Source organism: Columba livia, chromosome 1 (genome assembly GCF_036013475.1).
Source record: "Columba livia isolate bColLiv1 breed racing homer chromosome 1, bColLiv1.pat.W.v2, whole genome shotgun sequence".
Lineage (NCBI taxonomy): Eukaryota > Metazoa > Chordata > Aves > Columbiformes > Columbidae > Columba > Columba livia.
This window is the reverse complement of record NC_088602.1, coordinates 23,708,310-23,720,995: the sequence shown is the minus strand read 5'-3', so window position 1 is coordinate 23,720,995 and position 12,686 is coordinate 23,708,310. Positions and strand designations below refer to the sequence as shown.

At 41.9% G+C, this 12,686-nt stretch overlaps 1 protein-coding gene across 6 annotated transcripts in view; it reads right to left on the bottom strand.

The window, feature by feature from the left end:
- MTUS2 (microtubule associated scaffold protein 2) overlaps positions 1 to 12,686 on the bottom strand; it is a 304,448-nt gene that overhangs the window by 255,705 nt on the left and 36,057 nt on the right. Inside the window, exon 3 of one of the 6 annotated variants that reach the window (XM_065050968.1) lies at positions 9,907 to 10,066. The exons of 4 other annotated variants lie outside the window; for them this stretch is intronic. The gene's annotated coding sequence lies outside the window, so the exon portion shown is untranslated. Of the gene's footprint in view, positions 1 to 6,269; positions 6,475 to 9,906; positions 10,067 to 12,686 lie in introns of those variants that run through there. One more of the 6 variants, XM_021286190.2, reaches the window with a different exon arrangement.

Below are 12,686 nucleotides of genomic sequence, written 5' to 3'. Positions count from 1 at the left end.
TAAATTTTGACTAATGGTGATACTCGCAGAATCTGAACTGATGGTTACGGGATGAAATAAAGGTCTTCCCACAGCCACGTAGAAGCCCAGGATGAGCAAACACTCCCATGTGTCCTGCAGCACATGCGCAGCCACTTCTGCGACCTGGGGTGGCAAAAGCCTTTTGGAAACTGAGGCCACATAAGACTCATTGTGAGCATCGAGGTGTCCTGAACTCCAAATGAGCAGCTGACATGCTTGGGGAGATCAAGACACATGGAGTACTAGAGGAAATCTAGTACTTAGCTCTTGAAAGACCCTCTTAATGAGTGGGGAACAAGGAAAACTATGACACCATGACAGTGATCTCTGCTTGAGGAAATCATTGTGATCAAATGGTTAAAACTGTTTTTCTGCAATGTTAAAATCTTTTTTGTATGGACACCATATAAATAGCTGGAAGAAAATATATACTTATTAAGGATCAAAACTTTCCAGGCTTTCAATTAAGGGAGAAAAAAACCCTAGCTATTCACATCCAAGTCCTCAAAGAACCCAAAGTGGGGGAAAAAAAAAAAAAGGACAGGACATTTCCAATATTTTTGGATAAAGAAATTGCTCAAAAAAAAAAAATATTTCAAATGATCCTGAATAATCATGCTGAGGCAAAAGCAAGTGAAAGTGCTATCTTTCAGTTCCTGTACTGATGACTTCGCTGTATGAGCCAGCTTTACAGGACCGTGATCAGGGTGCAGAGCCTCCAGCTCCTCCTGGGGCTGTCCCACACAAGGTAAGAAGGTGCTCTGATGCAGCAGAAAGACACAAGCATCCCAAAGGTGGAGATGCGCCTCCATTTGCTCTGTCTGTCTTGCAGGTCTCCCAAGTCCCTCGGGGCAGGGGCACTGGACTCTGCGCTTTTCAGGCCCCTCCTTCAGACCCCTAGGTACTACCAAGACACCTTAGCAGAACAACCCACTGTCACCTCTTCGATTACTGGGGATGAGACCTTTCAACCTTTCAGACTGCAGATTACCAACTGTCAAGCAGACCTAATGATACCCAGCAATACAGTAACAAAAAACACTATAGAAATGTTAATCAATTCTAATCAATACCAGGTGCTGTATCTGAAATGAGTCACTGGTGGCAAAATGGCAGAGCTGAGGTTCTCTAGCAAATACTGAGGGTACAATGGGAAAACCACTGGCCTCAAAATATCCTTTGTATTCAAAAGCAGGACTGCAGGACTGATGCTGAGGGGCACTGGCACCACAGGAAGCCAACCTGAACCAGCTGGTGAAGAGAAAGGGATCTGGTTTCCATTACTGCCCACTCAAATAATTTTCATTAAGCTGAATCTCACATGAAGTTTTCCAATCTGTACTCTCAAGACCACTCACAATCACCATGTCAGGACAGGTATGCACCTGCTGTCCCTGTGCCACAGACACCCACACAGCATGTTCCCAGGACAGCATCTCCTCCTGCTGATCACACTGCCAAAACCATGGAAAACCAGAAAATATGCAGCACCTCGGTAGGTTTAAACCCCTGACCAACAGTAATGGTTGTTTTCAAGAAAAGGAGAAAAAAGGCTGGGAAGAAAGTTCCATTATTCAGTGGAGGAAACGTGACATGGCCTAAAACTTAATTATAGAAATGCATAGCCAATAAGATATGTATTTAAAAAATAAGCTGTCACTAGCAGAGTAAGTCCAATAATTATTCAGGGAAGGAACACACAGCAACCAGACACTTGCAATATACCCCACACAGTACGTTGATGGACAACAAACCTGTCTTAAACAATACAACAAATTGGATGTGGCTCCCTGCATCTTTCATGGATCACCAGCTGCCATCTGTATGTTTCCATATTCATCTATCATTATCACATACTTATTATAACTGTCACCAGCTTCATGAGGCCACTCCTCACAGAGGTCCCAGTCTGTCTGTCACACAAAAATCAATGGCAAAACTGGAGTCCCAATGGACTGAGCCTTTGTTGTTTCTAATTCTGGGGACAGAATTTATTATTTTATTTTCATGAGTTAAGTAGCAAATTAATACGACCCTAAAATGTTCAGAAAAGAACAGTGATATATGTAGTACTTGGGAGAATAAAATATATTAATAGCACCATAATACTGCTTTATTTTACCTTTTATTTTTGGTATAACAACTACTTTATTTTAAACCCCCCAAAATTATAAACAATATCCAATTATTTTCTTTTGAAAATGTAGAGGCGTCCTGTTCCAATTTCAAAATATTTTTGAATATTGTATAAAATGAAAAATTCATCTAAATGTAACAGTTTTGAGTTTGATACATCTGCATTTTCTGAGATAAAAGAGAAAAACAAAACACCACCCAACCCCAGTCCAAAAAAATCTTGGTCAGCTTTTGTAAAGAGGTGCTTTCAAAGATTCCTAGCTGGGCTGATAAGAGGCATGAGATATCAAATGCTTTAAAGAGAAAACAAACCTAACTACTTTTCTGTACATTCATATTAAAAGACCCTCAATTTTTTGCCCTCCTTACCTCAAAAACTAGAGATGTATCGACTGAAAAACTGGAATTGTTTACAAGTTAACACTGAAATTCCAGTTCATTGCAACATAATGCAGTAGGTTGCTCTAAAATCACAAATCTTTAACAACTTTGTATTAGCTGCAAAGTGTTATTAACTCTGAATTCCTGGTGGTTTGCCACTTTAAGCTAGGTGCTAGGTAAGGTTTTTTGGTTGTTTGTTTTGGGTTTTTTCCTGTTTGCTCATTCTTGTGCATTTATGAAAGCAAATTATGAGATCTCTAGAAGTTCCCAGGTAAAATACTGTAGAAATATTACAAAAAATTACAAAATATTACAGTAAACAGCTAAGAGATGAAGAGTTGTGTCTTCTGATAAACACCACTCTTACTTGTGTATCCCAAATATTAATGAATGCAAAACAGTTTTCTTCTATAAGGCACAATTTCATCCACTCCAGTGACCTGAACCATAGAACCAATCATCAACATTTTAGCCTGACACCCTGACATCCATTATAGGGTCCCACTCTGACACCCATCTCCTGAGCAAGGAGCTCAGTTCTCATGAATCAATTAATCTGCGTTTACTTACGTGCTTCCCCATCTATAATGGCACTGATTTAGTAAATCCCTTCAGAAATTAAATCTCTAACTTCAACACATGAGCTGGCAGGATTCATCAGTAACACATGGATATTCCCCAGCTACAGGAAACAGGAATTTATTCTGCTCAGGTTTATTGCTGGAAGTGGTTCCCTAGCACACAAGAGGTTTAGCTCTGCTGAAATACGTGTCGCATACAGTACAGCTCAATAACAAGATATACTTGTACAAACCAAAATGTTTCAGTTCCTGGCTCTGGCCGCAAGCTACACACCTCACACAGCTCCATGGGGCTGCTCCGCCGTCTTCTGAAAGGTTTGCAGCTCACTGGAACAAAAAACTCATGACATGCTCATGGAAAAACAACCTTTCCACCCTGTAGTTTGACTATAGAAAGGTACATATAGCCCAAATAAGGACTCAGTACTCTATTGACTCCAAAGTAGGAGCCGGGGTCTCAGCAAATCCTGTTGATTTGCCATGGCAAGTGTGGCTTGCTAACTTTGAACACAAAGGGAATGGGCAAGACCAATTTTGCCAAAAAATAAACCAGCAGCAACAAATTGCTGAACTTTGTGTTAATGTTTTTCTTAAAGAACTTTGCTCTAGGAAGCATGAGATTAAATAAGCTTTCACTTTAAAGAAAGAAGTTTCCAGCCTCCAGAACTGCACAGAAAATCTCCCCAGAGCTTGTTTTAGCATGTCACCCTCCTATCAACAAAGTGCTAATATCACAACCTAGCTTAAAAATGAGATTTTACTCATTTTTCGTACCACACTATAAGCCTTTTTTTAACCACTCTCTCCTTGGGTGCCTATGAATTATACTTTCAATTTCTTTACCAGGAGGACTAGACTCTTGGTTTCTGTCAACAGTAGAAGCTGGGAGCTTCATATGCAAGTCTGGCTGCGGGACAGACTGCACCAAATGCTGCAGAACTTGCAGAAAAATTCAAGATCTGCTCAAAGTGACAGTCCATAGCCATTCACTGACACAGGTGAGCTCTTAGCTGACTTTTCTCATTTATTTTAAGAAAGAGAATTAACACAAAAATTGTGAAAGGCAAAAAAGGGTTGACTGTTTCTTTAGCTCATCCAACCTGTATACTCATCCAAAATCTGAAAGTAAATGCTAAAATCTCACCACATGTAGAGCCAAGTTTTTCTTTAGCCAGGATTTGTATCGTCCTGTTCAAATACACACACAGCACCTTGATTTGACAGCATGCAATTACTGTCCCCAACTTCACACTAAAATAAGTGAACTGTAGTACTTCAGAAAGCCAAATATATTGAGCCACTCCAATTATTTTTAATAAAAGCATGGCCAAAAAAAAGTAATTTTTGTTCAAGTTTCCCATGCTGGTAAAGGAATCTGAAATATTGCAAGACTTTAACAAGCTCTCCATAATTTTGCAGAGAAAGATGAGACATTTTTAGATCAGATTACTTTATTTAGAAACCCATGGTAAGACCTGTAAGAGCATGAATAGGCACCTGAATGTGGAGTAAGTGAAATTTAGCACCAGTATTCAAGAGGATAGTGATCCAAGAAGCCCTGACCAACAGCCCCAACCAACAGCACCCCATGCAACACATGTTTTGGTAAACATTTTCTTGAGTGCTCATAACCCTGTTCTCTTGAGTGTTGAGAAACTGGGCTGTCCAATATATACTGACCTGCCACATGAGGCCAGCAGGGACACAAACCTCACAGCTCTCTATACCCTTTAGGGCCTCATCTAGGTCCTAAGGGTCTGATTTGCTATTTTTGCTCAGGACCTAAAATTCCTAACTGTGCTTAAGGCACAGCTTTAGGATTTGCTATGGTTTTAGGGATCTCTACTGTGAGCAATCCCAGCCCTAGGCTCAAGCCCTGAGGTTAAACTCCTGTTTTCCAAAATAAGAATCACTCAAACTTGATTAGAGCATCTCTGAAAACCTTCCACCCTCTGTGGGAAGGCATGTACACCCTAATGTTTTCACGGGATCTGCTCTGCAGCACTCAGAAAAAAGGAACCGTGCAGTGCTCCCCAGGTCAAACCATCCTCATAGGGCTCATCCGCCCCAGCCAGGTCACTGCTGAAGATCTCCCCCTTGCTTCCCTGAGGTGTAGGATGTGTCAAAAGCCCCCTGGAAAGTCAAACCTACACCCCATGCCTCACAGGCACCAAGGCCACAGGAGCCCCTGCTGGCACAGGACCTATCCCTTCTCCAGCAGTGGGAATAAATATATTAGAGCACCTTGCTGCATACCCTGGAAAGCAAGATCTGTGCCCAGTTTCTGCCAGGGCTGCTTCCATTTGCTGAGCCCCCTTCTCCGAAACTGGAATTTCCTTCGTTGGAAAACACTGGAGTAGCCTGGGCAGGTTCAAGCTCTGCAGCAGCCTCTTCCGTCTATGGTATTAAAGGGTATAGTGTGCATAATATTCCACTTTTCCTTCTACTTTATCATAGAGGAGGTTTTGCTGTGTTAATATATTTAAGCCACCTCTCTTCAGCACAAACAGACAAAAAAAATAAAATAATGAATTTATACTTCTAATTCCTTAACTTACACTTCTTTATTAATGGTCTACTCTCTGTGTACAGTACACTGAAAAACACTGCTGCTGAAAATCCTCCTGGCAAACAATACAGGATCAAAGAGAACAGAATTCTGTGTGACTTGTTGTTCAGGAACAAATGGTGAGTTTAAAGAACAGCTCAGGAAATTATGCAAAGAGTAAGTATACATTCAAAACAATCTCCTATAAGCAATGCCCTGCATACTCCATATAACAGACTTTAAGTGGGATATAATAACTGTTGTGCTATCTAGTTGCCTTGATACAAGCTCACCAAGAAAATGTCAGTAAGATAAACCTTACCAACACAGTCATAGAAAATAAATCTTAAGTGGCAATAATTTAAAACTATATAAAAAACAAACAACAACAACAAAAAACCACAAAAAAACAACAAACAAAACTTTAAATACATCATAGAGCGTCTAATATGTTTTTTGCTGTAGATCTATAGCCAATTGCCATCTAATATTAAAAGGACCAAACTCCTCATCACTGAAAAATACACACAAGAACCAAACCCAGCCTGCCCTTTGTTCACACCACACAAACACAGCACCCTTCTCTGGGATGTGAATCTTACCAGCTTCCACGCAGGACTACGAGTCTCCTTCAAAACACCACAAACACAAAACCACCAACTTTCTGTTGCAGCTGTGTGGGGCAGGAGAGAAAACTGAGCAGTATTTTCTTCAAGCAGCAATAGGAGTTAAAGGCTGCTCAGTGCAGCCAGCAGTAGCCATCACTGACCCCAGTCAGCTCAGCTGTTTAACAGAACTGAAATGCAGAGAGCACATGTGTCCTGTGAAGGCAGAAAACATTTCCTTGCTAATTAGCGTCCGAGCCTCCTACCTGGGGAGGCACTAAACTGCACTGATCATGAAAAATTAAACATCATCAATTAAAACAGAAGCATTTGCTCTCATTGTCAGGCTTTGGAATGATAACAGGAGATGAGAGACTGTATAAAAAAAATACTGGTCACAAGAAACAAAGGCAAACTAGTCACAAACCTCAGCTTAGCATGCAGAGTATTACACTGGTGACAAGTCAAGGATTTTGTTCTCAGATCTGTTTGTTAGAAGCAGTTTTGTGCATTCAGCAGAGAAATCAGAAGGGAATAGTAATTACAGAGAGCTGCCGCAGCTGAGCTTTTCAGACCATCACGCCAGTGCACCCCATTTCCCAGCAGGATGCTCCTACTGGGAAAACCTGATATCTGCTTGACATTACTCTTCTTCCCATGGCGGTTCAAGCAGTAGGATGTTTGTGAGCAAAACGGTAATGATTCGATAGAGAAATGTTCCACCCATAGCGGGACAAGACATTACCTCACCAGAGCCAGCAGCTTCAGTGGATTTATTGTATATTACCCCACAGTGGTTATTTTTCCTCCCAGTTTTAATTTTGTAGCACATAGTGGTTCCTTGATAAAAGAATAATTTGCATAACCAAGCAGAGACTCATTTTGAGGCACATGTACAATAGCATCTAAATGCCATGCTGTAAAGCTCAACTGGGCTGGGAATGGCACATCAGATTTCAGTCTTGTTATTAAATCTTAATACTTCCTGAGGGCTGTGTAGTCTTAATTTTACTCTGTGTTTTTGCCATAGCACATCATGTCATTTCATTACAAATCAGAAGAAAACAGATCTATCTGATCTGTTCCACTATCAAAGTTTGTGAATCCTGTTTTCTCTGCAAACCTAGGAGGAAAATATAAGGTGCAATTCAGAGAAGCAAAAGATTAAAATGTATTTCTGTGGCTTTGTATTTTTTTGAAAAGTGAAACACTAGGGAAGAAGATAGAGTAAAATGCTTGCTGTTCTCCCACAAACATGGAGTGATGGCTCTTGGCAACTAGCCCACAAATTTCTGCTTCCTTGCAGCCCCTCAGAATGCACTTTTTTCCTTTTCTTTTGTTATTATTTAATTTCCCTGCAGAAATACAGTGGGATACCACTGCATGATGTATCTGTATAGATGGCATTTTAAAAAATAATCATTTTAAGAGAACATGCTGTCCCACATTCATCCCATCTTACAGTGGAAAGCAGGTTAACAATGCTGCTTTGCTATGTCAGCCTGTTTCTCCACACTAAATTCTGTAGTTAAAAGTACAAAACAAGCACTTGATGAGGGTATCGCAGCACTCATCAAAAACCACTATACATGCATAATTTGGGATACAGCTTCTGGATTATGTTGGCTTTTATGGAGCTCTTCATTTATCTTTGCAGTTCACCCCATGATCTGCATGCTTTGTTGTATATACAGCTTCTGTGATGGTCTTCAATTATACATTTTCCCTGTGCTTTTTTTTCTTTTTAATTATTCAGTGTTGGAATTAATAAACAGCTTCGCAAATGAAAATGTCACAGCCTAGTGTAGAATGCATCAATTAATGAAGTAGGATGCAGGACAATTTAAAGGTACATTTCCCAGGGGCAGGAGAGCTGATCCTCTTCCAGCTGGATTCCAAAGCAAAAATATCCCATTGACTGCAAAAAGAGCCAGTGAGCTTAAAAGATTCTCATAATTTTACAAATGAAGACAACCTGTTTTTCATTAACAGTGACAGAACTTCGAGCTTAAACATCCTTGGAGAAGAAAGAAGGCCAGAGGAATTAATTTATCATTTGTTTGTTTGTTTTTTGTTTTTAAGTCTTTGTGGTGCTTGGACTGGGCATAATCAGATAAGTGGATGGGTGCTTTGGAGATCTAAGGGTAGTTTGGGTGTTGCTTTATCAACTGGATTTAAGGAAATCACTGAGATTTGATTGAAGCAAGATACTCCTGTAAACTGGCCTACACCACAGGTTGGTTCTCCCCTCATGCAAGAATGCTGTACTAATGCTTACAAAAGTGTTTGCAGGGCTCTGAAAAACATAGCACCATCAAAAAAATCCTGATATGCACTTTCCAGAGGCAGAGAGAAACAAAAGAAGGTAAAAATTGTCACTGTGGTCCCTCACAGCCTCTCCAGTCTGGATGCAGAAGTGGCCCCATTTCCTTCTTGCAGTCCTCAAATCTCTGCTCTCTGTAACTGCTCTCAGCCACGCCAAAGAGAAGAGGGACGGGGGGAGATTTCCAGAAGGTGTGTCTTGGTCCCAGCTCCGGGACATGGGCCTACCAGGGGACAAAGCCCAGACAGTGCAAGTCCAAAATTACATTTGATACCTGTGGACATGTAAAGCAACACACACTAAATATGCCTATTAGAAAACCACTATTTCTGAGGGATCAATGGGAAATTAGAGATTACATTAACACAAAGAACCTCAGCTCAGCAAAACAGGTATTTCTTAGCAACTCTATTCCTCTCTGGCTGAGTTCTTGTGGATTATATCCAAGGTACTCCTGCTACTAGAAAACAAAGCTTTCTTCTAGAAAATAAGCCAGGCATTTTAGGTCAAACTGAAAAAAATATTTTCTTATCGCAACTGCTTATGTTTAACCCCTTGAGACATTCATCTTCTACTCTTTTTTGTTGCCAAATATGCCCACATTTTCAGGTAGACAGTCAAGTGTTGTAGGTTTTATACAAACACACAGTAAGAAACGGACACTACCTCAAGGAGTTTATCTTAGGACAAGATAAAACAAAGTGAAAGGAAAACCCAAAGTCATGTGGAAGAAACAGAGCAGTGAAATGCTTCATCCCAGGTCACCAGACAGATAAATAACAGAATGAGGGAAGTGCTAATGGCCTCCTGATGTTCAGTTTAGTGCTTTGCTTACTGAAAACCCTTCCTTTCTTGTAAGCACCCGTCCTTCTACTATAAAAAAAAAAAAAAAAAAAAAAAAAAAAAATAATCTTACATTGTTAAAGAGAGAATAGGCTGTGTGTTCACTTTAAGAAATCTGGAATTTCAAACACAACGATGCGCTAAAATGTGATTCCCTGGGGCATCTACGCAAACCCCTGCTCTTCGTGGCTGGGAAAGGAGAGGGAGAATTCACACACATTATGTATGCCTAAAAGCATTTTCTGAAACAACAAAAAGTAAGTCATGTTTTAACTGAGAAAACACAGATTTGAAGTTAAAGTGGAAATTACAATCTATCATCACTCTGATCCTTATCAGGGACAGATAAATTAAGTACAAAAGTGTTAATATTTGAAGGCATATAGTTATTTGATTTGGCAAAGTGTATGGATCAGTAAAATTAATTCCGACATCAAAATCTGTATTGACTGCTGTCCTTCTGCTTACCCAGTTGAACTAACGTGACCTAAGTGACTCATGTTTCAGTGTTCGCTTTTCCTTTCCTGTTGTTTCCTTCCCATCTATCTTAACAGGACTCCAGGACTCCATGGTGGCACCCTTCTGCTCACACTTCTCCTGTGCTCTGCCCTTTCTTTGCACTGCAACACTGCACAAAGAAAAAGATTATTTATTAAAAAAATCTATGGCATTTTGGAAAAGCAGGAATGTAGTTGTCTACATCTTAAAACATGCCAGAAATAAGTTACTACAGTGAGCTATTTTGAAGAAAGTTCAGACCTTGTGAATGGCCACCAGACCTTTCAGGAATCGCATGCCACGTGGAAAATTTGGCATGTTCTTCCTATTTCCCTAAGGCATACCCATGTTAGAATCAGCCTTTGCCACCTAAAAGTTAAACACTCAGTTTTATCCAGAGATTTTAGTTCTACAGGGGTCTTAGGTCTACCACCAACAGAGAACTGCAGGCTTTTGACACAGTCTCCAACAGCATCCTTACAGCTAAATTGAGGGAGTGCGGTCTGGATGATCGGTTAGTGAGGTGGACTGTGAACTGTCTGAAGGGAAGAAGCCAGAGAGTTGTGGTCAGTGGGGCAGAGTCTAATTGGAGGCCTCTATCTAGTGGAGTCCCTCAAGGGCTGGTACTGGGACCAGTATTATTCAACATATTCATCCATGTCTTGGATGAGGGAATAGAGTGCACTGTCAGCAAGTTTGCTGATGACACCAAGCTGGGAGGAGTGGCTGACACGCCAGAAGGCTGTGCTGCCATCCAGTGAGACCTGGACAGGCTGGAGAGTTGAGCGGGGAAAAATTGAATGAAATATAACAAGGGAAAGTGTAGAGTCTTACATCTGGGTAGGAACAACCCCAGGTTCCAGTATAAGTTGGGGAATGACCAATTAGAGAGCAGTGTAGGGGAAAGGGACCTGGGGGTCCTGGTGGACAACAGGACAGCCATGAGCCAGCACTGTGCCCTTGTGGCCAGGAAGGTCAATGACATCCTGGGGTGTATTAGAAGGGAGGTGGTTAGTAGGTAAAGAGAGGTTCTCCTTCCCCTCTACTCTGCCCTGGTGAGACCACACCTGGAATATTGTGTCCAGTTCTGGGCCCCTCAGTTCAAGAAGGACAGGGAACTGCTGGAGAGAGTCCAGCATAGGGCAACAATGATGATTAAGGGAGTGGAGCATCTCCCTTATGAAGAAAGGCTGAGGGAGCTGGGGCTCTTTAGTTTGGAGGAGACTGAGGGGTGACCTTATTAATGTTTATAAATATATAAAGGGTGAGTGTTATGAGGATGGAGCCAGGCTCTTCTCAGTGACAACCAGTGGTGGGATAAGGGGTAATGGGTTCAAATTGGAACACAAGAGGTTCCACTTAAATTTGAGAAGAAACTTCTTCTCAGTGAGGGTAACAGAACACTGGAACAGGCTGCCCAGGTGTGAGAGTCGGTCTGAAGATGGAGCAGTATTTGCCTGAACATTGCCATCAAAATCTTAGAGAACTGAAGCTGAGACCAAAAGAACCCATGGACAATGACTTGGATAGAGGCCCAAGGAGAAGCATTGTGTTGCACTGTTTCTCCGATATGGGGTGGCTCCTGCTAACCATGGCTGTTGTGTGGACTTCGCCTGCTTCTCCAGCCAAACCAGCCTCCGACTCCTGAAAGCTATTGTTATGAGGGTCTCTTTGACCCAGAAACAGTAGCCGCCGTCCAGAAGAATGTGTTCTCATCTGCAGCCTCAGTTACACATATCGCTCACCTGTTCCCTCAAACAATGGCCAACGAAAAGGAGCATGCCCAGAAGCTCACCAAAGGTCCTGAGGTCACTCAATGGACCCGAGAAAGACCCCTGAAAGCTGGACACTTAAGTGTTGGCAAATGAAAGCATGAACCTCTCGAGCCTGCGCAGTATGAGCCTGGGTTGTGAAGTCTAGGCGGAGACTGGCCTAAAACAATGGGAGCAAGGGGGGGGTGAAGAAGCACAAAAGGTGACTCCAGAATGGACACCATTGAAGATCTTCCTGCCAGAGAATCCTGAATCATGACGGAGAACCGGCAGGACTCCACGGGACCGGAGACCAGAGGGACACCTTTGGAACTCAACTGGTGATAAACGCAACCTAATTTCTCATCTTTACCTTTACTTTTCCCCGTTTCTTTTCCCTTTTCTTACTCTCTCTCTCTATCATGTGCTGCTTTACAGGCAAATTAATAAAGTAACACTGCTTGATTGAATTGTAACCCCTCGGCATTTTGTACTCTGAGATCAAGGTAAAAGAACCATCACAAGTCCATCGCCAAACAGACCGTGACACCAGGGAGGTTGTGGAGTCTCCTTCTCTGGAGGCATTCAAAACCCACCTGGACACATTCCTGTGTAACCTCATCAGGGTGTTCCTGCTCCGGCAGGGGGATTGGACTAGATGATCTTTTGAGGTCCCTTCCAATCCCTAACATCCTGTGATTCTGTGATATGTAGAGAGAGAGCAACTCAACCCACTGCCCCAGATACCTGGTGTAAAACTGGCTAGGACCTGTTTTGCCAAATTGAATGTCTCTGTTCAGCTTCAGCCCACACATACCATGGTTGTCTGCCTGGTCTGCATATACTTAATTCATAGAATTATAGAATAGCTTGAGTTGGAAGGGATCTTCAAAGCTCATCTAGTCCAACCTCCCCGCAATGGGCAGGGACATCTTCAACTAGATCAGGTTTCTGAGAGCCCTGTCCAGCCTGGCCTTGAAAGTTTCCAGGGCTAGGGCA